The sequence below is a fragment of the Equus caballus genome, chromosome 5 (assembly GCF_041296265.1).
Source record: "Equus caballus isolate H_3958 breed thoroughbred chromosome 5, TB-T2T, whole genome shotgun sequence".
In the NCBI taxonomy this organism is placed as follows: Eukaryota; Metazoa; Chordata; class Mammalia; order Perissodactyla; family Equidae; genus Equus; species Equus caballus.
Window position 1 is genome coordinate 93,248,947 of NC_091688.1, and position 24,074 is coordinate 93,273,020.

The 24,074-nt window shown below is 37.6% G+C and overlaps 1 protein-coding gene across 8 annotated transcripts in view; it reads right to left on the reverse strand.

The window, feature by feature from the left end:
• TNNI3K (TNNI3 interacting kinase) overlaps positions 1-24,074 on the reverse strand; it is a 265,432-nt gene that overhangs the window by 131,142 nt on the left and 110,216 nt on the right.

Genomic DNA, 24,074 nt, shown 5'->3' on the forward strand with positions numbered 1-24,074 from the left:
TATTTATATATTTTCCTTTTTGTTACAAAATGTAGACAGGTACATGCCTTTTCATTGATAGTGTTATTAAAGATTCAATACTGCTTGTGAATAACAAAGGGCTGAATTATATAGCTAAGTATTAAAACCGATAAATAAAAAGTCTTTAAAAAATCTTTCTTCCCACTGTGAATGCATTAAAAACATCTTTAGCTCATCACAAAGAAATGTACAAAGTACTAAAATTACTATGACCTGCAAAGTTAACCAAATATGGCATTCAGTGCATCACATGTATGTACGCATATTGATTTGAATGAGTTATAGAAAGAAATATATCTATGTCTCTATCAAAGTTCTATCTATATAGAAGAAAGAAAAAACCCCGTAGAGGCTACACTCACTCAATCCCTTTGCCAGTAAAGAATAGCCACTTAAAACTGCCTTTTAGTATAAGGCTCATTGTCAACTTTGAAAAGTAAGAAAGTGAATCTTGAATTTAAGACTAAAACTTTTCAATATTCTTGACATCCTATTTCTAAGTGCTGGTAGCTCTTAAAGGTCAGCTCTCTTTTAGATTGTAAAAATCACACAAAACTTTTCTGATGTTTTCTTTTCTTCTTTCCTTACAAGTGGAGAGATTGAAATGGTTCGGGTCTCTGCTCCCAATGACATGAGTGCAATAATCTGAATTTCCTCTCGTTCCTCTCTCTCTCAGCAAAAGGCATTGGTAGACCCTTTTTTCTCTCCTTTTTAATTGGCTTCTCTGCTGCTAAATAGCTCTTGAGAAAAGTTGCACTATCAAACAGTAGTCTGCAATGTCGTATAGGATTTTTCTCTAAATCCCCATAGTGCTTTAGAGTGTTCTCAACCCTCCTCACCCCATTGGTGTTTGTGTCTGTGCTATGTGTGAGCACTCAGATTTCCCTCGTGACAATCATGTACCTTCCTCTCTCAACTCACACGGCAGTAATGGTTTAGGTATGTCAATTGAGCCCCAAAATACCCTAGCTTATTTTAGTCATTGCTGTTTTAATTTATTTCATTTTATTTATTTTATTTTCTGGCTGAAAATTCCTATTCTTTCAAGTCCCAGCTCAAGTATCAATATGGCTGTGAGCCCTTCACATTCTCTGTACAGAGGTGGTTATATTTTCCTCTGTACTTTCATAATACTTGGCTTATCACATTTATTTTGTCTTCCCACTAGATTTAGAGCTCCTTGAGGATAGGAACTACGTCTTAGTCAAATTTGACTTACCACAAAACATAATAAACAACAGTCTCTCAATTAATTCTTGCTGAATAAATGAATAAGCCAATTAGTTGTAAGAACAAGGCAAGGATACACATTCTTCATTGTATAGTCTTTACAGCAGTGATGACCAACCCATGTGCCATGGTCCCTAGGGTGGCAATGGAGTTATTTCTGTGGGGGTTACACAGTTGGTAAACTGTTATCTTTGCTTGTTCAGTATACACTCACACTTCTTTATTTTCCTTGGGAAGTCCCCTTCCTCACTTTTAGTTTATGAGGTTCATGTAGATCTAGGATTCTAGGAGTGGTTTATGAATTATCTGGCCAATCGGAACACCGCATTCTCCTATCTATTGTGATCAGTCTAGGAATAAGCATGAGAACAACACTAGCCCAATCAGAGCCAACGATAGACAATTTTAGGACATGTGTTGGTAATGAAGAACTGGAAGACCCCTTTAAACTGCAACACTGGTCGCCAGGTGGAGATTGAAAATAAAGCCAACAATAATACAACCAATAAGAAAAAAACCTAGAGATGGAGAACGAACAAGTTTTGATGACATCATTTGAAATCCTAGATGTGGCCATGCTTAAAACACATCTACTCCTGGACTTCCCACCTATGTAAGTGAAAATCATTTTCTGTTTGGCTTAAGCCAGTTGAGTAGGTTTTCTGCCATGTGCAACTTAAAAATGCCTAATATAGTCTAACAAACCAAATTTGCACTAAACTTTGTCTAGATTAGAGATTAAATATGCATGTACCACACACACATATATATGTATATGTATACTGTTTTATGTATATAGGGATAATGTTATTTCTCAAATATATCCAACACTGCTGTAATAAATGAAAAACAGAATAGCTGTTTATAAGAGTTATTGACTTTATGCCAGCTTGGTTATGCATTCTCTCACTTGATGGACTCTAAAAATACAGTAGCATCCTTTGAGGTCTGCTTGACTTATAATACTAAAATGGATTGTCATACTCAAAGTCTCTGTTACCACTGATTTGGGACATTTGGTGCAGTCCTGAATCTATAATCCATGTTCATAAAATATATATTGATTGATAAGAGAAATTTTCTCCATTAGCTTAAAGATAGTACTACCTAACATCATATGATTTTTTTTATATGATATTGTTGATTTGAAACCATTTTGACCAAAAAAGGGCAATTTCATATGGTTCAGCCTAAGAGAAGCCCAATATATATTTATTGAATGAATGAATAATTCAATAAATACATCAATATATTTTTACTGTTTTTATTCTATAAGTATATGATACTATTCCAAAAGAAGTAGAAATAGCAATTTTGTGAATATTTGTTACTAAATGCACTTTGTTTTTTTGTTTAAACTGGCTTGTGTGTTTAGGTATAGCCTAAGAGATACAAATTGCCTGGGAAATTAATTTCTGTTTCCATTTCTGGGTCTGAAATAGCCATTTCAGATGCTTGAACATCAGTAGCTCTTTCTCCACCAGCTAAAGTAAATTCACTTTCTTTTTCTCTTCCATCTTGATGAATGCACCATATCTAAGTTTTTTTATATTTTTATAATTATGTAGTATGCCGATCCAGAGAAATGCTTTTACATCATTTGCTTTCTTAAGCTTTCAAATCCTTTTTGTGATTACCTTTTCCCCAAAAGCCTTTACCATCCTATCTGTATCCACTTCTAATTCATTATTCCTTTCTCTCCTCGCTGTTTTAATTATCTGAGATATAATCCAGAATGAAATTGAAGAAAATTGCACTGAAATTATGAGAATAAAAGAAATATAAGATCAGTGCCCACCCCCTTTCACCTTTTATACCCTACCCCTCCTCAGCACGTTGTTTTCTGCTAATTGTCACAATAACAGCCATGCTGATTATTTACTGGCTACCTCTGTGAAGAAGGCATGCTCTGTTTCTTCACAGTTCCCAGAGTGCTTGTGGAACAAAAGAAAACAGCTAGCAGAGGATTGTGTTTAAGCAGAAGATATTCCCCAAATTCTAGATGCAGAATATAGTTTATTTTGTATTCCTGAAGACATTTATGTACTGCCTGAACCTTAATTATGGTTCCCAACATTTGCAAAATTAAAACCTCAAATTAAACATCTCACTAATGTAGCTCCTTTGCAATTCATCCATTTGTTTCAAAAATGATAAAGGGGGGAAATTATGCATTTCAGGAGGTACGTGGTCACACCACCAACTCACGTTTATTTGAATGTCTCAGAAAATAGAAACGGCAAAGCCTGTTGTGGGAAGAGTGTGGAATACGGTAAGTCAACCAAGTGGTAAACATGAGATGGTGGATTAGCCTTATTTGTGAAGAATCCATTCCAGCAAGAAATTGAACTGGGGGTTCTGCATCTAAAACAGTGGGGCTGCTGACAGCACCAGAGGGAGATGAGAAGTAGACTAGACTAAGGACCGTGAGCCAGCAGGGTCTAGTGGCCTGAGAACTAGACCAGGAGTCAGAGATTGGGGTTGAATCCCAGTGCTGTTAACTGCCAGCTTTAACCAATTTATTGTAAGTCAGCAGACTCATACTGAGCCCCTACCTCTGCCAGGCCCTGAGCCAAGGGCGAGGACTTTGTTCACACAATTAGATACTTCTATCCTGCAACATCAGTTTTTCCTCTTACGGATTAGTCCGTCAGCGTGTTCACATGCTCTGCTAGTTCCCATCTTTAAAACCCTCCCTGACCCACAGAACCCTCCAGTTACAATGGAATTTCTCAGTTTCTGACTTCAAAAATTCTCAAAAATTTCATTTGTTATCGCCACTGCCCTGCCTTCCATTATCACCCTCAAGCCACTTTGATCAGGTTTTAGAGAATAGTACAGTGAAGTGGTAAAGACTCAGATGCTGGAGGCAGCCTGCCTTAGGTTCAAATCCCAGCGCCATCCCTTAGTAACTATGAGCCTGGTTATTTTCTGCCTCTGTGCCTCAGTTTCCTTAACAGTAAAATGGAACAAAAGCTGGATCTAATTCACAGAGTTGTTATTATGATTAAGTGTAAAATATGTAAAGCACTTAGATGGAAGCTGATATACAGTAAACACTGTGTAAGCGGTAACATTTATTATTACAAGTCCCCACCACTCAATAAAAACTGTTCTGGTCATAGTGCCTGGTGACTCCCATCCTGACAAATCCAGGGGTCACTCTTTTGTCCTCATCTTACTTAAATTCTCAGTTGCATTCAACACAGCTGATAACCCCTTACTAGTTGAAATACACTCTCCTCTTGGCTCCCATGACACTATGTTCTCCAGTTTTCCGTCTATGCTTCACAGGCTTTCTCAGGCTCCTCTGACAGCATCTCCTCCTCTGTCTTAGGGCCTCTTCTCTTCTCTTTCTTTTCTCTCTCCTTAGATGATCTCACCAACTCCCTTGGCTTTAAAAACAATCTATTTGCCGAGACTCTTAAATATATATCTCAAGTATGGTTCTTTTCCTGAGCTTTAGATTTGCATTTGCAACTGCCTTCTTAAGGTCCTTTCTTAAATAGGCACCTTAAATTTAAAATAGGCTCAAAAGACACCTTGGTTTCTGTTTCTCAAAAGCTATTACCCAACTTTGTTGTTGTTAGTGCCACCAAGTGATTCTCACTCCTAGTGACCCTGTGGAAAGCAGAGCAGAACCCTGCCCTGTCTTTTTGCGCCATTGTCTCACCATCTGGCACTATAATTAGACAATGCTCTGCTGCTGTTCATAGGGTTTTTACAGCCAATTTTTTCAGAAGTGGGTTGCCAGATCCTTTTTCCTAGTCTGTCTTGTCTGAAAGCTCCACTGAAACCTGGCCACCATGGGTGACTCTGCTGGTATCTGATATCCCGGTGGCACAGCTTTTGGCATCACAGCAATATGCACCCACCCCAGTATAACTGAAGGACGGGTGGTATGGCTCCCTGACCAGGAAACGAACCCAGGCCACAGTGGTGAGAGCACTGGATCTTAACCACTAGACCACACTGGCTCTATTTCTCAACTAACACCTCAAAAAAATGGTATCTACGTCTACCAACTTTTTCTCTTTCTCTCATCACCCATATGTATCCATCAGCAACCTAGCAGACTCGACTTGCAAAAAAATACCAAATCTGTTCACTACTCTCTATCTCTGCTGTTAACATTCTTGCCCAATTCACTTTCCTTTCTCACCTGGAACACCACTTTAGACTTTTCACTTGCTCTCCCTGATTCCACTCTTGCCCCATATTAACCCATTTACACAGTACATTAGAATATTCTATGTTAAAAACATTAATCTACTAAAATCTAACCTTTTTAAAGGCATGATCTAGTTTGCTAACTGCAGTATTATACTCAGTAAATATTTGTTCAATGAATAAATGAATAAATCAGATTATGTTTCTCTCTTGCTTGAACATCTCAGTGGCTTAATATCACATTCAAAATAAGATTTCAACTCCCAAATGGCCCATAAGGCCATAAATGATCTGACTCTTGCTAAAGTCAGGTTGTATCTTCTCTCACTCCTTCATTATATAGGATGCTTCAGTCACTCTAGTTTTCTTCTTGAATATATATTTTGGGTCTATATATATCTATACCTATATAGACATATATATAACATTTATTTTTCATTCCTGCTTTGGGATTTTTCACTTGCTAACTTGTTTCTCTGGAATCATATCCCACTCGTATCTTCACCAGGCTGGCTCCCCTGTATTATTCAGATCTCAGCTCAATATATAACCTCACAGAGGTCTTTGATGACCAACAATCAAAATTAGTCCCTCCATCCCCAATAACTTTTTATCATCTCTATACATTTTATAGCACTTATAATTATCTGAAACTATCTTGCTTATTTATTTTATTGTCTGTCTCTTCCCACCTACCCACCCCCTACCCACCTCTGATCTGTATGCTTCGTGAGAGCAGGAACCTTTGTCATCTTGTTTAATTCTGTATCTTCAGCATAGAGCACAGTGCCTGGTACATAATAGGTGTACAGTAAATGTTCGTTGAATAAAGGAATGTCAATGTAAATGTTATCACTACTACAAGATGCTCTTCAATGGAACTCAAAGAATACATCCCCTTCATAGAGTTATCAGAACTAGGAAGATTTCTGACTTAAACATTGAGAGTGCCCATTATTATACCTTTTACAACTAGAGAATGTAAACCTGTTTGCAGTTACACAGTCAAAGCACCATATCGGAATATGCATTCCAGTGAATATTATTTCCTCTGGAACATTAATAGGTAAGTTGTAAGTTGTCAAAGAAGTTGGTGAAATGCTTTGTTGAAATTGAACAATTACTACAGAACTGCTAATATATTTTCTGCATCTCTAAAAGTGGGAGGTAATACTCAACCTTACCCAAACTTCTTTTAACAGAGAGTCTTGTTCCACGACATAGCTCACTTGACTAGAATTCTGAGGAATATCCTTTAGGGAAACACTGAATTAAAGAATCCAGTGATTGTAGGGATCGTGATGCCCTTTACATTCTTCTTAAGCTCATCCTTTTAGTTTTGAAATAATAATGGACATCCTTTATTTTTGGTCTGCCATTGCTTTCCATTGTCCACTGCCTTGCAAAGGTCTCCAGTGTCATTGTCCTCTCCCCAGACACACTAGACTTTTTGGGGTACCGGACATTTCTGACATCTTCTTCTTTTAAAATTCCCCCCTTTCCCTTTATCCCTATGATTATTTCTCTCTTCCTTCTCTACTAGCTTCTCATCCTGTATCAGCTCTTACCCCCTCTGCCATTTCTATTTGGACTCCCTACATAAAGTCAATTAAGCCCATGGTCATAGCTATAACCTCTTTGAAATGTACAATAATCCCTTTACAACTTCCAAAGGTTCCAAGGCACTATTAATCACTCAATAAACAGTTGCTGAGCATTTATTATTTATTAGGCTTTATGCTTGGTATAATGGTACTAAGGTGAGCATAATAGTCACAGTCCCTGCCCTCGCCAGGCCTATGGTCTAATTGAGATGACACAATGAAAAAGGCAATTCCAAAAAAGGGAAGTGCTAAGGTAAGGAAGGAAGCAAGTGCCATTGGAACTCAGAAAGGAAGTCCATAACCTGATATAAGAGGAGAGGTGGATCAGAGAAAGCATCCAAAGGAAAGTAAAATTCAGGCCATTTCCAAATGCCCTATACCATATTCCTCATAATTTTCTATACAGTAGTGATGATTGTTTCACTGGTGTTTCAAACACACGTGGTTGAAATCAATTTCTTTGCTTCTTAGTGTGCTAATCACCGTCTACCCAGCCACCCAGGCTGAAATCTTGATCTCTTTCAATCCTTTCTTCTCCTCACCCTCACTTCAGTTCAGTTACCAGATCCAGTCAATTTCATCTCTACCATAGAGCAATAGACCTTATGTTCCTTTGCTTTTCCATTGCTACTGTCTCAGTTCAGACCCTTATCACTGCTGGCCTAGGGGTATTTTAACTTTCTCCTAACCTGTGGCAAATGCTCCTGCACTAGATCACTCTCTACAACGTTGCCAGAGATTTTTGTTGTTGTTTTTTTTAACATTTATCTTATAGTGTCCTGATTCTGTGGGCCATCCCCTGCCTGTTAGCTAACAGTGAGGTAGGGCATGCTCTCTCCACTCAACAATGTGCTCACAGTGGCACAGGGGCTTTGAGGAAGATTAAAGTTTTGAATTAGCTGCCTGATGCAGGCAGCGTGCAAATGTCACAGATGGGAGACAAGAATTCCTAGAATGGTAGCTCCAGTTCTGTCCTGGACTTCCCAGCTGTTGTTCCATTGAAACCTGGAGGTGGGGAGACATCCTGAGACACTTCCCAGGGCAGGGTGAAAGTTTAGAACGGGATTCTGTGCCTGTGATTTGATGGTATATTTTTCCAAGAGTCAAAGTAAAATAATAAAACACTTTAAAAATGTCCAAATTTGAGGACCATTTCCCTTGTTCTTTTTTCTAGATAAGCCAGAAGATCTAAGCTATGATTTAAAAAAATATTAACAAAAGTAGGAGAGTGTCAAGTCTCAATTATCCATTTATGAGTTATTTATGGTGATCCAATATTACCTTTTTTACTTAACCAGATCTCAGGTGGCTGAGTTAAGGTACAGTCTGACCTTGCAGAAGAGGATAGGAGAGAAAGATTGATTCCTTATGGTTTGAGCGTTGGAGGGTATATTTTAATAATGGCATCTAGGCTATTACTTTCTCTGCATTAACACTGTTTCTGCATGTTTTTGTCCTCCTCTTCTTCCTCTCTCTCTCTTTTTCCCTCTCCTCCCTCTCTTTCTCAGCATGATTAGTGGAGTTAAACAAATCACATTATGACCATCAGGAGGGGAATTTTTGTTGAGTGGGAGATGGGAAGACAGAGAAATAATTAGTACATATTTTTCTTTAGAGATATTCTTTGCAACTTTATTTGTGGCAAAGATATGAATTGGAACTTTGATAAACATACAGAAAAATAAATTACTTCTGGAATCACTTTAGATGAAAGAACCAAGAACTAACATCTATTGAATGTCTACCATGTGCCAGACACTGCTATGAGGTAAATACTTTCCCTATTTTATAAATGAAGAAACTGCTGTTTAGAAATAACTTGTCAACCATTACAGTATCAGAAAGTGACAGAACTTGGATTGAGCCTCGATATTTCTGACATGAAAGCGCAGAGTCTTTCTGTCTGGGATATGGGTTCTCTTTCATACTTCCACTGCTCTTAAAGAAACTGCCATCTCAATTCTTAGTCTCTGTATTGTCGTCCAAAACCTATAGTAACTTTTTCATAAGAAACGATACTGAAAGCTAGTGTGGGCAAAACAAGCCCAACTTTTGAAAGAAGAGTTTCAATTTGAGAAGTCTAAAAGGATCTCTTTTTGTAACAAATCCCAGTTCTGAGTGTTGACATCCAGGGCAGAAACTTCTTGTGCTTAAAGTTGTGTAAGCTTTCTGGTTATACAAGTGTAGCCGCCCCTGATGCAGGAAGGCTTAATAATCACTGGAAAAGGCTTGCCAACAAACTGTGACCCGGAGGTGAAAAGGCCGGTTAGCCCATGACTGGTAAGATCTCCAGAGGGAGGCAACCTAAGACAGGCATTGGTCGCCCGGGGGCACAGATGGAGACAAGGTATCCGGAGCAGGAGGGGCCGTTGCCTAGGAGGCCTTGCATGCTCTGAGATAAAATATACGAGCACAGCAATAACATGATAATATCAAAACAGAGGCCGAGGAAGGGCTCCTTGAGAAATCACTAAGAATTCTTGGCATTCGCTAATTACTTCATCCAGAACACCTGTGTATGTTTAACAGCTGTAAGCTATGTATATATTGAAATACTGGTTATAATAAACTGAGAGTGGCCATCAGCCCTCTCCGCATCTATCCTGATGTGTACACTGGAATGCGACACCGACAATCTATGACTTTAACAGCACTTCATTGATCAAAAGCTCAAGATAAAAATTTTAATTTAATTAATTAACTAATTTTTTGGGGGGCTGTCTTTCATGTAGAGTATAGTCTCCTTAGTTCTCACTACTATAGGTTTTATTTACCCCAAAACACCATACTTTTCCTTAAAACAGTGCAAAAAAATGAAGCAAAGTAGAAAAAAATATATAAAGTAAGGCATTTGTAATCTCTAATTGCTGAAACATTTGAACAAAGGAGGTAAGATTTTGAAGCCAGACCATTCCAGCTTCCTTTAGTGCTTGTTTGTTTTTGTACCAAAAACTATGTGTTAAATGTATTTGCTGAATAAGAATATATATAGATGATACAAGTTGTGTAGTTTATCCATAGATATTTTAACCTTTACAAGTAAACAAAGGGCTGTCTGAAATGGCTAAACCTGCCTCTCCCTGCCAATGCATAGAGAAGCTTCATATCCAGCTAAGTTTAGCATAGTGCTCAAACGAGAACTATTTGAGCTACACCTTTCTGAGTCGTGTATAGTCGTCAAGAGAAGATCTGGTCTACCACTGATACCTTCATTGTGTTTATTATTCAAGTTTGAACATTCACATTGCTAATTTCCTTGTCCCAATTAATTTTGAATTGTCCATTCCAATTTTCTGAATTTGGGCTAAACTGACTTTAGATCAAAGTGCAAATGGGAACATTTTTCACAGGTCAGTTACTGCTTGACATATACTTTCGCATTTGTTGAGACTTACAAAGAAGTGCTCTACAATTATAATTTTGAAGAAGTCTGATTTTATATCCATGCACATGACTTATGTTGTTTATACAATCTCACTTCCATGATCTTGATTATACATTAATTAATTCATTGTATCTTTTCTCTGTCATAGCATCCATTTTCATTAGATCTCATAGATGTTTTCTCATTTAAATGACATTTTGAAAATGGAAAAATTCATTCTGGCTGCATCCCCATGTTCCACAGCTCCATGCTGCCTATCTAGCAGTACGTTGCTTTTAATCAAATTAGAGATTTAGGGTAGTTTTCTTCTTTTCAGATGTTGTATATGCCAGTTTGCAATTCTGAGATCTAATGTCTTCAACCCACCAGGTTTTGATGATACATAAACACTTGGGTCTTTTCTTTGCCATTCAGTGTATGCACTTTCACATTTGGCTGAGGAGTAAATTCTGGTACTGAATATTGTTTGCATCAGACCAGAACTGGCAAGTGTGAATAGAGGGTAAGTGCACAGTATCAAAGACTGTCTCTCATCTCCCTTCCTGTCAATGTCTGCGGTTCTTTGACTGAACGCTAACATTTGCAGACAACTAGCTCGACCTTCGTGCGATACAGATTTGTATTCAGTGATGGCATCTGAGTAAACCCTTTTTCTTTCAATTCAGTTATGTTGATTCTTCTCCTTTAGCCAGAATTGGTTTTGATATCCTTATTGAGATTATTTGGCAAATGATTATTTCTCCTTTTTAAGGTTTTAAAAGGGACAAATATTTTTTGTTCATGATTAGAAAGGTGCCAACTCATATTACTTTGCATATCTCTTTTTAAGGATTTGACTTTGTATTTACCACTTATGTTACACAATTTACTTGTATCCACATTAGAAGTAAGAACTCATCTATTTAAAGACTACAATTCAATGAGTTTTAATGGACATATACTCCTGTGAAACCACTGCCTCAATCAAGATACAGAACATTTTTGTCACCTCAGCAGGATTCCTCACTCCCTTTGCTGTTCCTTCCTCTTAGGAAACCACTGATTTGTGTTTTGACAAGAGAGATTAGTTTGCGTTTTCTACGACTGTATATAAATGAAATCTTATGGCACATCCTCCCTTATTGTGCTTTCTTTCACACGGCATAAGTTGAATGTAGGCAGAGAATGCTGACCATATTTGACTCCATTTCTGATCAATTAGGAGTGAATGGTAACTGAGAAGTGAAAAGGATGACTTAGGTATTTGTCTTAAAGAAACCTAAGGAAAAAAAATTAATATAATTAGAAGGCATAATATATTTGTTTTGTTGAAACCACAAGGAATATTCAAAAAAGGAACACAAATCTTTGCCAGAGAATAATTTCTGGGTCAATTAAAAATGAAAACTTCTCCATTAAGGCATCCAATAATCACTGTATTTAAGGAGCCAAGCATCAACATAAAACAAAATTGTGAAATGATTAATTTAGACATAAATATATAACAAGTTCAGGAAATGTCGCCACTGGTTTTTCAGGTTCACATGAATCTGATTTTAGTTCCCACATACTCTTTTCAGAGGATATTTAAATAATTTGACTGTGACAAGCCAAACTGTTATGAGACCTCATTGAAAGTCAAATGAAAACATTAATCAAATGCAAAAATATTCCAGTCAGGCACAGAAATGCTGCAGGTTAGAAAATAAAAGTGCTGCCTATGAGAAGGAAAATCAATCGTTTCAGAAAAAGCAGGTATCGGTTCAAATCTATGTGGTCAGTAGTGACAAGAAATCACTAGAATTTCAGAGGATTGTATTTTTCTTAAGAATCGTCAGATAGTCTTGGGCTATGTTTCCATTGCAAAACCAGTTTGTTTGGCTAACTTTTCACCTGAGTAAATTAGAAAATCAGAGCAGTCAAACAACTGATTCTATTTTCTTTTTCACCGTCTTCGGTGTTTTTTTGGACAGGCTTTAGTGACCAGCATTCAAATAATTATCTATAGCACAAAACAGCCAGATAAGTGACTTGTAGAACAGCAGTCTTAACTGAGCAAAAGAATGACTTTCATATTACTAAATGCCACTGAATTGTTCAACATTAAGTGAAGACTACCTTCTCATTTCTGCTATGGATTCTACAAACTATGCCTCCCTTGGGAAGGCAATCTGACAAATACTGCTGTGTTACTCAGTCAGAGCTACTCCTAGTTTGTGGGACTAAATGACTATATTTCCCTATGCTTGGACTATATAACTATATAGTGTGGGTAATAACTTTAGTCTGTTCCTTACAGCTCTATCACGTTGATAATGCTTAGTCTCTTTAAGCCTTTCTGTCTTTATCTGTTTAAAAAAGCCATCATATAGGGGCTGGCCCAGTTGCCTAGTGGTTAGGTTCCTGTTCTCCACTTCAGTGGCCCGGGTTTCACTGGTTTGGATCCTAGGTGTGGACCTATGCACTGCTTATCAAGCCATGCTGTGGCAGGCATCCCACATATAAAATGGAGGAATATTGGCATGGATGTTGGCTCAGGTCCAATCTTCCTCAGGAGAAAGAGGAGGATCGGGAACGGATGTTAGCTCAGGGCTAATCTTCCTCACCAAAAAAAAAAACCATCATATAGAGTTATGAGTATTTGATATTTGATATGCTAATAATGCCTGCAAAACATTGAGCTTAATGCCTGGCACAAAGAAACATTAATATATGATACTATTATATCCTTGAAATGTTATTAATTTGTTCACGCATTTGACAGATATTAATTGAATTTTTATTAGGACCCAGGCACTGTGATAATCATTTGGGAATAAAATGGCAGAAAATCCACAGACCCTGTCCTGATTAAGCTTAGTGTATAGAAAGGGGATATATTCAAATAGATGAGCAATTTTAACAAAGAGCTAACCTGAGATAAGCAAGAGCATGGTGAGCTATGGGAACACATAGGAGGGCTTCCTGGAGGAAGAAATAGGAATTAGCCAGGAGAAAAGTGCTACTGGACGAGGGGAGTGAAGGGGCACCGGGAGGAAGTGGGAAGGAAGCAGCGCAGGGGTGGATGTTTCCATCAGAGCCAAAGCATGTGTTATGGCCAATATTAAATTTACCTTCTCAGAGAGACTATAGACGCAATTCAACTGAGAAAGCCAAAGAACAAAACAAAATGAAAGAAAAACCAAAAAAATTCCTGTTTTCTCTCTACTGCTTTCAGTGCTGGGGAACAAGCCTGGCAAATAACAGCTCTGTAGCCTCATATGTAGGAAGCAAAAAAGAAAAAACCTTTGTCAAACCCACAAGAGGTTAATAAAAGCTCAGTGCTAAAATGTCTGCCCTTACGGCCAAGCATTTCTCAGCAGAAGGAGACTCAGAATATCTTTCTCATTCTTTGTATGAAGTGGGAAAAAAAGAAATTAAAGAAAGAGAAAGAATTAGAAGAAGCATGTAATCAGTCCTTTCCTTTACAAATGCCAGCAATTCAGGAGGCCTGCCAATGGCTAAATCTTTCAGGGACCACAGACAGGAAAAAGCCTATTAAAATGTGCTCCATTCCCAAAGAAAGGGGTCACTCAAGATCCTCAGACCCTCAGCTCTGAATAGATTTAATGAAAGCCAACTGCTATTTTAAGAATTTAGACCAGGATTTCCCTCCCCAAAGAAAAGAAGCTGGACATCGTCAATACTCTAATGCTATTTCATCTATGGCACCAGGCATGCTTTTCACTAGCTTTCTGTAGGTTGTTAAAGCCATTAAATGAGGGTTTAGTAACTGAGAATACGGTTCTTCACATACACGGCTTAAAACATAATTGATACAAAGACCATCCCTCCAGGATTAAAGAGTTCTAAGCATTCTGTGAGGCTTGTATGCTGTTTTCTCCTTGTTGGTCAAGGTAATATTAAGCCTTTCAGAAAAGAAGTATTCTGTTCCCCACACCATTTTGTAACCACCATACCTTTCCCCTTCAGTGGGAGGAAGATAATCCAGACTCTACAAATAGTACAGATCCGGCAGCTGGAGACAAAATGAATCTTAGTTTGAGCCTTTCTGGCAACTCAGTTTCACGCAATTAACATAAACAATACACCCCTATTGATTGCAAGGATATCTCTGTGAACAGGGTTGACATAGAAATCATTGTCTCCATTTGCAAATGAGGAACCTGAGGCAGAAAGAAGTCAAGTGACGTAACAACAGTGAGACAATAAGAGCAGGAATAGAAATGAGAAAAATGATTCTCTCTTAGGGATCAAGAAGGTATAACGGATGAATGCTTCCTTTTCTCTGACTATTGAAGGCAGGGCAGGGGGCAACCTTCTCAATGATAACTTTGAAAACATATTCTCCCGTTCTTTACAGTGAGGACAGTTGCTGAGTGGAGTTGCTAGGTGAGCTAATTGGGCATAGGAAGGTAAGCTGCCTAACTACGTAGATGCACCATATATCCTCTGCAAAACTAAGGCTTCTCCTACTTGACCTTTTTGCCTGGCATGATCTCTGGGATGTATCTCTGATGATGTTTCCCATTCTTTGCCATTATAGTCACCAACAAATGATTGTTGAATGGTTGAATGCCTGGCTAAACTGTATGCTTCTGTTTTGTGAATGAGCCCTAGGAAGAAGAATCACTGAGAAGGAACTTGGGTAATCAAGTAACCCTGTCAATCCCCAGCTACGTTTTTATCCAAATTCTGTTCCAGATCTGCATCTACCTAATGGGAGTGTCAGACTGAGTCCCTACTGCACGTTTGAACCATGAAGGGATAGAGAGGTCTCAGTGAAGGCAGTAATATAGAGTTAGAATTCCCTGGCCCTTTTCTATACATATAGAGAGAGATCTGCAGTCAAACAATCCAGTTATCTCCTAGATCTTTATGACAAGAAGAAATTAGCCATCTGAGATATTATAAGCAAAGTTTGTGGTAATATAATCCAAAGGAGAGACAGGCACCTAGAAGCATTTAATTCAGTAAAGAAACTTAAACATCCAAGAACATTAACTAGTGAAAATATTCTTTCAGAAAAATAAATAAGAAAAATAATGACAATAATGTATTTTCCCATTTAAACCCAATAAGCTAGTTATTATTATTACCATTTTACAAATTAGAAAACTGGTTTTTAAACAAATTGCCCGAGGACACAGGTAAGATGTGACAGAGCTGGTATTTGGACCTGCATGGTCTGGCTCCATAGCCTGTGCTCTTGACTGGTTCATCCTCTGGGCTTCCAGCAGGGTGGTGTCCACACCAACACAGATTCCCAGAGAAGACTAACATTTGAAAGGCTGCTTCCTCCCAAGGCTGATCGGGAGGATTTTGAAATAGAAAATATTAAACAAGGCAAGAAAGTTTACAATTATCTGTATCTCTTTTTCTAGGCCGATTTCAAGGTATAACTATTGAAAATTCAATCAATGGAAAAAGAAATATCTACCTATTAAGATTGTTACTCATTTATTAGCTAGAAATTCTGGCTCTGGGTCCCTAGTCAGGTTGCACTCAATTAAACTCCAGGATCTTAAGAACACAACAACATAAATGAATTTCAGCAAGCACAGGTGAAAATGATGAACTGAGAAATGCACAGATAACCACAAGGCGGCATTCATATAATTATTGAAAGGTTAGCTGCTGAGGAAATCGACAAGGTGCCAAGAGGGGCACTCAGGGTGCCTCCCAAGAAATGAGAGCAGAGAGGAAATGGGGCCAGAGCAAAGCCTTTGCTGACATTTTCAAAAGCTGACTTTATACAGGCCACATCCCCGAGGAGTGGAAAATGGCAACATAAGGAACCAGCAACACTAGAAAATTGCAGGCCAGTAAGTTCACCACCAGTCACCAAGAAGCGTTTGAAAGGTTTTAGAGGATCAAGACAGGCATCACTTCTCCTCCAAGTTCAGCCCTCAGATGAGAGAAGGTAACACTGTTACAGGGAAAGCACTCCTGTCTCCCCAGCTTTGGGAATTCTCAAGGTATGGCTGCGCTATACAAAGGAAAGAGGCAGCAGAGTGAACTACTTCATCACAAAAATCACTGGAATAAGAAATCCTGAGGCCAGATCCAGTGTGGAGCAGTAGGATTTTTATGTCAAATCAAAAGTGAATTTTGATATCACAGAATTCCTGTTTTTGGCCAAACCTCGAATTTTTATGCTCTGTTATATACACAGATACATTTATTTTGCACACATAGATAATCTTCTGTAGTGTTTCAAATGGCACATGGTGGCTTAGAACCCACTTTTAAAATGTGAGATTCGGGGATTTTGTCTGAGTGGGATGACTGAGGCAAAGGTGCTGAGGGCAGTTACAGCGAGAGATGGCAGGTTTGACCAGGTTTGTGTGAGCAATATGATAGTGTGTGCAGAATGAACGCGGTTTCCTCTGATTTAAATATACCTGTTTTAATTTAAAGGGAGTATGTGTCTAACGGAATTTACTTAATGGGGTGTTAAGGAAGAGCACTATTTTTAGAATTAGTGGACGCAGCCAAAATTAAATGAGACATTCTAATTGAGGCAGCTGAGAGAGGAAGAACATTTTAACTGGGCCTAGAAGGAAATTTTAGTTAATTCCATTGGAGTACAAAGAGGACGACTCAGGACTAAAGGACATTGTAGCAGTGGAGTAGGAGTGGGAGGGACCTGCTATTTGGGTTCAGGATGAGGAACCTGAACCAAAATGAAACGTGATGAGAATGTGTGGGACATAGCTGGCCTTCTGGGAACTGTGAGAACTAGGTGAGGAGGAAGCTACGTACTGTCAAAGACAAGGATGAGTTGAACGGTGAATTTCTATTCAAGTGATAGGTAGGAACTTGAGAGTCAGAGGGAACTCTGCTTCATCTGGAGCTTCCGGGAGCTGAGGACAGACTGACTTTAAATGGAGACTGAGCGTGTCAGAAATGGGAATGGAAATTATGACTAAACACCAACACTTGAGTGAAGCTTCCAAACAGGATTAAAGTAATTTATAGAATTAAATGGTTGAGGAACTCCTTCTGTTGGGTATGGTGCAACATGATTTTCTGAATGGAGTGATCATAGATAGCCTTTCTGTGCTTTAATTTTTACTGACATAGAGCACATGGATGTGACTCATGTTTTTGAATTTATGTAGCCTATTTCATGCTATTATATCTCATTACAGCACATCTTTTTACTTTTAAACCATGTTTTGTTTCAGGGACATATGTCCCCATACTCCCAAAGCTATTCTGATGTTATAACAAAAGTGAATGAGAAGTATTTCAAAATTAATTCATATATGATATGCTTTATTAAGTAGCTTTCACTACATTTCCCAATTAGTGGTATTAGTTTATAAATTGTGAAACTGTGTTTATAAGCTAAAAATATTTAGTATGCAATTAACATTATATTTGTGCAACTGATTCATGCAAACCTAGATCAGGCTTCTCAATTATTATGTTTACCCAAACCACAGTACCTGTTATCACTAGTGTAAATAGAGTGAATGCAGCACAGACTGCTGGCTGCCCACCGAAACTCATTTCTTCTTCTGGGCACACAGCTAGACTATACTGCCCAGCACCCTGTGAAGTTGGGTATGGCATATGATTGAGCTCTAGCCAATGAGATATAACTGAAAGTGTTGCATGCCACTCTAATGTCTGACCATAAAACATTTCACGCACATCTCACATCCTCTTGTCCCATTTATGCTCACTTGAATAGAGACGATTCCTATGGAGACCCTGGAAACCACATGTTGAAAATGGCTCCTGAGTGACTTCATAGATAAGGGCCACCTCAACAACCTGTTCATTCACACAATCAAGATATAAACTTCTATTATTTTGAACCATTATACATTTGGTGTCTATTATTGCAGCAGATAACCTACCCTAACAAATCCAAATTTCATTGGAAAATTGTACAGCTTAGCTTTTTTCCCCGTTACTGGAAGTAGTAATGAAATTGACACAGATAGCAACTGATTGCTTTTTTGAAAAAATTTTCTTAATTTGGGAATCTGAAGTCACATTACAATTTTGGACTTAAACATTTCAGAACTACAGGCACCCCTGAAGCCCAGAGGCCCTAAGCCCTAAGCCACACAGTGGATGTAATGAATTAAGTTCTCTTCTATGCATCCCAAATGATAACAGCTATGTCTCATCCTTGGGAGAACTGACAAAATCTTCCCCTCAAAACACTTTCGCTAGGGCTTAATTCCCTCAGAACTCCAATTGAGAAAGGCTAGAGGTATCATAAAAACATGGAAGTGGGTATGCTTATATGTACATTGATACATAAAACACACATACACATTTATATGTTTTTCTTTCTATACACATGTATTTATTTATTATACATAGTTCTGTGTTTTTTCAGGGTTTCATAGGCCTTGAATACTCACATGAACTGTGTGTACTGCAACTGTCCGATATTTAAACTTTTACTTCTGTTTTGGCTGCCTATGAAGATTCTAACTCCTGGGAACTCTCTGGTATCAACCATGAATTCTAAATTAGATGCTCCGGAATGCCTTAGTATCCATAGCACAACTCCTATGGCAACTGCTGGATCTTGAGACCTACTCTGTGCCTACACACCATGGCCGGTGGATCTCTGTCTTCTACACTCACTATTGAGTGATTATACTGTATTTAGGGCAATGATTCTCAAAACATTGGGAGATACATTGTGACTTGATTCTCCAATATTCCCACTTCACTCTGGGCAGGAAAGAATGCAACTGTATGGCAAATGGTTAAGAGGAGTAATTGGCATTAGACTACAAGGTAGTTCCCCATACTGCCTGCATATTGGAATCCCCAGGATTGCTCTCTAAAAATGATACCTGGGCCCCACTTCTGGAGAGTCTGATTTAGGTGGCATTAAGATTTTCCGAAAGTTCTCCCACAGATTCTAATGTGCAGGCAGAGTTGAGACTGCTGCATTAGACCAATGTTGCCTCTCATTGCTTGATCATAAGAATTAGCCAGTGATCTTACTTAAAAGTTTAAATTCCCAGGCTCAATTTAGGACATTCTCAATCTGTGCCTTCGAGGGAGAGGTCTTGGAATTTTTTTTTTAATGTTTGCCCCCAGATGATTCTTACGATTCAGAAATTTGGGGAAATACTTCATTAGGCTCTAAACTCTGCTAGAAACAGTGCTGTGTGCTGTCATTCTCAGCTGTATCCCCAGGCATAGCGTAGACTCTGGCTCATATCAAGCATTCAAATATTTCATATTAATTAATTGATTCACTTACTTTTAAAGTGGAAATAAATGAAAAAAATTTTCGACAAAATTTAAAATGTCATTTGTGACTAGTTTTGTACTAGAGATTTATAGGAGTAGAGTTGTCAAAGATTTCACAAGTTTCAATGGGTTCTTTTTCAAGACTTTGTCTAAGTATTGTAATGTAATCAATTAATTGGTCTGCATTCAGGTATTCAGAATTCTCTGCAAGATGGTGTTTGCCAGTGAACATTAAATTATTTCTGTCTAACAGCTTATTAGAAAAGTCACAAGTGAAAGGAGTAGCTGAGAGGGGACTTTATAATCTATGTGAACCAAGAAATGCAATTTACCTAACAGGTAATTAGAAAAACAAGTAATAATTTGTTTATTTGTACTTGATTCTTGCTTTTTAAACATGCAGGACTTTTATATTTTGTATTCAGTTGAAAGGCAAATGCAACATCAACTTAAAAACAATTATTAAAATTTTTTATCAATAATTTTTCTGATACTTTCTGAAATCTTCACTAATTTAGGTATATGTCATCTTCAAAATTGAAATTCCTCTATCCGTTACCAGCTTTGTCATCTTAAATTATCTGTCATTTGCTGTCAGTAAGTTGGCTGTTTTTAAATTATCACTAATTATTTTCCTTTATAGTCACCCAAATAAGCTGACACTCAAAAACCAACAGGGAATCTTTCTCAGATCTAGACCTAGTCCCTCAATTAATTAGTTGATTTATATAAAAAGAAATATCTGCATGTATGAAAATATTGTGGAGTGTTTTCTTCATCCTCAGCGTCTAAGGGAACAAAGGAGGCATTAATAGCAATAACATATGGCATTTGTATAGTGCCTCACAATTTACTAAATGCTTTCACAGACATATCTCACAGGAGTGCCATGGCTGCTCTGTCATGGAATTGTCACTATTTCATTGCTCACAGTGTTGTTATACTGTGCACTTATAGAAGGAAAAGACCATTCATTTGATCCATATATGTCTGCAGTGATGTTTCGGTTTCAATGTCAAACAATTTGGAAAATGTACTTTTCCAAGAAAACACAGACAGCTGCTAGTAGTAAGCAAAAAGCTTTAAGGTTTTTAGCTGTAAACCATGATTTGCAAGCTCCAATGACACAAAATAAGTGTATAAATAGAGCCAGGTGTAAGTTGGTAAGTTGGTAGGTGGTGGGGTCTATGACAAATTGGAAAGTGCATTCCTGCCTAAAGTTATTACGTTTAAAAAATATTTAAACACTATGGGCCAAATAAAATATATCTGTGTGCTTCATATGCAAACTCTGATCCACACTAGCAGAACATGAGGTGCAGAAGAAGAAGAAGAAATAAAGTAGGAACACAGAAGCATGAGAAGATGATATGAGAAATGGTTTGTGTCGTGGCAATTGAGCCCGTTGAGAACTGAAGTACAAAGAGCAAGGTTGATAAATACGGCTAATGCTCATCCAGTATCACCAATCTCCTTCCATTTCTCTGTTTGGACTTCGTTTTGTTCTTGTTGTTGGGACAGCATAATATAGTGTTTAAGAACATTGTAAGGATGTGACCGCGCACTTAAATCTCTTTCATCAGTTTTCCTACAGTAAAATGGAGATAAAAATAACTATATATGTATTACAGAACTGTTGTGAGATTAAATGATAGCCTACATGACAAGGGCTTAGCAGAGCTCCTCTCACATTGGAAGCGCTAAATCAATTCTCATCATCATCAGAAAGAACCATTTCCTTACTCATTCCTTGAACTTCTTAGTATATATGGAAAATTGAAATGAACTTTCAGCCTTATATGGTAAGAAGCTTGCCAGGGGAAAGGGAGAGTTTTTTCTTTCACACAAATAAATCAACAAGCACAAAACCAAAGATAGAAGTGTCCCCTCTCTGTGGGTTGATCTGTAAGCTCTAACAGCCTTTTTGCTTCGGAACTATAAAAGGTATTGGGCAAGTTAGTCATACTCTGTCTGCAAGTAGCCATACTCGTGCCAAATAGGCCATTACTTCCTGAAACAACAGTCATAGAAACACCTCAAGAATTTGGTTCGATTAAAAATGCATTGATTGAACATCCTCTCTGTGTGAGACACTATGTTCAGTTCTGGAAACCTGAGATGAAGAGACCAGGATCTCTGCCCTGGCAGCCCTGACGTGCCCAGAACGTAAGGGAGAGAAAAATGTAAACAGGTCATTTCAATACAAATGCAAACACATGTCTGAGTTCCTCCCTCTCTGATGTGCTTCTTTCCCTTTAGTCTCTCTTTCAGTGGGACTTTGTAAGCATTGTAGAAATGTGAAGATTAGTATGCTGTGAAAACACGAGGAAAGATACATGTCTATTCTTCAAAGTCTACTTTTAGCTCTACGTCCTCCAGGAAGCTTTCCACTCTACTTTGATCTTTGATTTACTTGAAATCCTTTGAAAATTGCTGCTTAATCATTTTGGTCCTTAATCATTTTCTACCTTAAATAGCAATAAAATTGCTTCCTGGGCATACGTGCTATGTCCCAACCAGATCCTAGCGAGCCCTATGAGGGGAAGGACAATACTCTTTTGGGCAATATGCAATGCTATGTCTGCATTAATCTGAAAAAGTGAGTGTTTTATTGTTGCCAGATTAGAGATTAGTAGAAATTAGTCCACAAGTAATAAATGCAATAGTTTTGGACTATATTATATCAAAGGCACCTATGAAACAGTGTTTCATAAAATTTGAAGACTTTTTGGTACAATTTACAAATTTACATTTAGGTTAGATTAGAGACATAAAAAATGGTAAATATAAACTTATGTCTGTTATATAGTCAATGTTCTATTTTCACTTTTAATCAACACTTATATTTTTGGTTCTGCTTTATAACTTGCACTTACTCACAGGGCAACAGAACACACATTAATTGCCCACACATGCAGAGTTACAGCTAGAGGAAGCTTTCAATGATCTCTCATTTGTTTTAATCCCCCATGAAACGATGGTTAGGATGACAAGATAATACTTCTAACACTCACAAATTACAAGTTTGCATTATGTTAATTTATCACATAAATCTATTTCCTAAATATTTTCCTGAAACTCAAAGAAAAAATATGTTCATTAACATAAGTGTTTTTAAGAGAGAGGTAAGGAAAAGAACTAATAACTAACAGTGAAGAAATGACTTTTATTTGAAAACTAGAAAATAATTATAAATAGATTGAGTCCTTCATATGTTTATTTCCAATATCTAAGATTTAACCACTTTAATATCTAATTTATTTTCTCTCTCCTATCTTTCATATCTGTCTTTTCCTTTCATTTCCACCGCCACTAGTAAAATTCCGCTTTTCATTACTTCTCATCTAGATTACCACAACAACTCCTTCACCAGTTTCTTGACCCCCTTCAAGCTGATCTTTTACAAAGATGCTGGATTAATCTTTCCATAAAACAGTTCCAAATTTGTAATTCCTAGCGCAAACATCCTCAATGCCTCCTTCTTGCTTATAGAACAAAGTCTAAAGTACCTTCTTCTAACTTTCACTCATTTCTGTGCTCTTGTTCCAATTTATTTTTCTGAATTTCTTTCCCAATAGTTGGCATCATAAATTACATACACCACATATATTTATACACCTCACTTAAGTGAAACTATTCATTGTTCCTATATATGGCTTTAACTTTCTAATTTCTATTTTCCTCATGCCTTCCCTAACCCTAGGATACTATCCCAAAGTCTGTCATCCTTCAGGGCCAGGCTCGAATGTCAACTCTTCCATGAAGTTGTGTCTAAATTCTCAGAAGTAACTCATATTTTTCTTTCTGAAATTTATGAAAATTTTCATTATCTCTTTTATAGAACTTGTCATTTTATACCTAAAATAGATTTAAGTAAGTATTTTTCTTCTCTATTAGAGTATGAAAGCTCCTTGAGAATGGAGTCCGTGGCAGTTCCTTTTGCAAGCTCCATGCCAAGTATAAAGACTGTAAACAGTAGATACGCAAATAGCTGTGGAATAAATGAGTGGATAGTGTAATTAATTAATAGTTAGTAGTTTCAGAACTGTGGACTTTGTGCAAAGTACTATAGATGGGATCTATAGGAACCTTATTGATAATCATGAAATGAAAGTTAGTGATTTTGAAATATGACTTGTTTCATAAGGTAGATTGGTGGTTGTCCATCTATTCTCCACAGCACCTTCGGGATTCCACTGAGGTGGCCCAGGAATCTGCCCCCTTGTTAGTGGGAAATGGTAAGTGAACAGAATTCTCTACCCTACTCTCTGCCTTCAACTAAAGCTGCTCTATTTTGTATAACGTCCTTCCTGTAAGACTTTTCTTAGAGAAAGCTTTCACTGTTTAAAAAAACATTTTGAAATCCCTTGGGGTTCCACCCCTGGAACACTCTAATTCTGTATTTGTTTCAAGTCTCTATTCCACATGAAAATATCTTTACATGAAAG